The 320-nt window shown below is 52.5% G+C and overlaps 1 protein-coding gene across 1 annotated transcript in view; it reads left to right on the top strand.

Annotated features, from left to right (window-relative positions):
• The window catches only part of LOC119593848 (zinc finger protein 513-like), a gene marked incomplete in the record, with an annotated part of 3,947 nt that overhangs the window by 2,951 nt on the left and 676 nt on the right, over positions 1 to 320 (top strand).

The following is a 320-nucleotide window of genomic DNA, read 5'->3' as shown; positions in this document are numbered from 1 at the left end:
AAAGTTTGATTATTATCAAAGCCGAAAGTCCTCCTGTTACATTTGTTCGTCGAAGTCTTATCGTCCGAGATCGGAAGGAAAATGCCCTTTCACGCAGAGCCACCCCTCACCCCCTCCAATGAGTCTTCACTAACACTACTAACACATAGGCATCGTCAGTAAGCCCCCATGCTCACGGCCGGTCTGCAGCCTTTTCCCACCCACACTCATTGCAGCCTTTGGCGTGGTAACCAACCTCTCTCTCTCACCCCCCCCCCCTCCCATACCAGTAATTCAGGCAAAACCACCAATACCACCGTCAACACTAGACCACGCCCCCC

This window comes from Penaeus monodon, chromosome 32 (genome assembly GCF_015228065.2).
Source record: "Penaeus monodon isolate SGIC_2016 chromosome 32, NSTDA_Pmon_1, whole genome shotgun sequence".
Classification (NCBI taxonomy): Eukaryota; Metazoa; Arthropoda; class Malacostraca; order Decapoda; family Penaeidae; genus Penaeus; species Penaeus monodon.
This window is presented reverse-complemented; position numbering and strand designations above follow the sequence as displayed.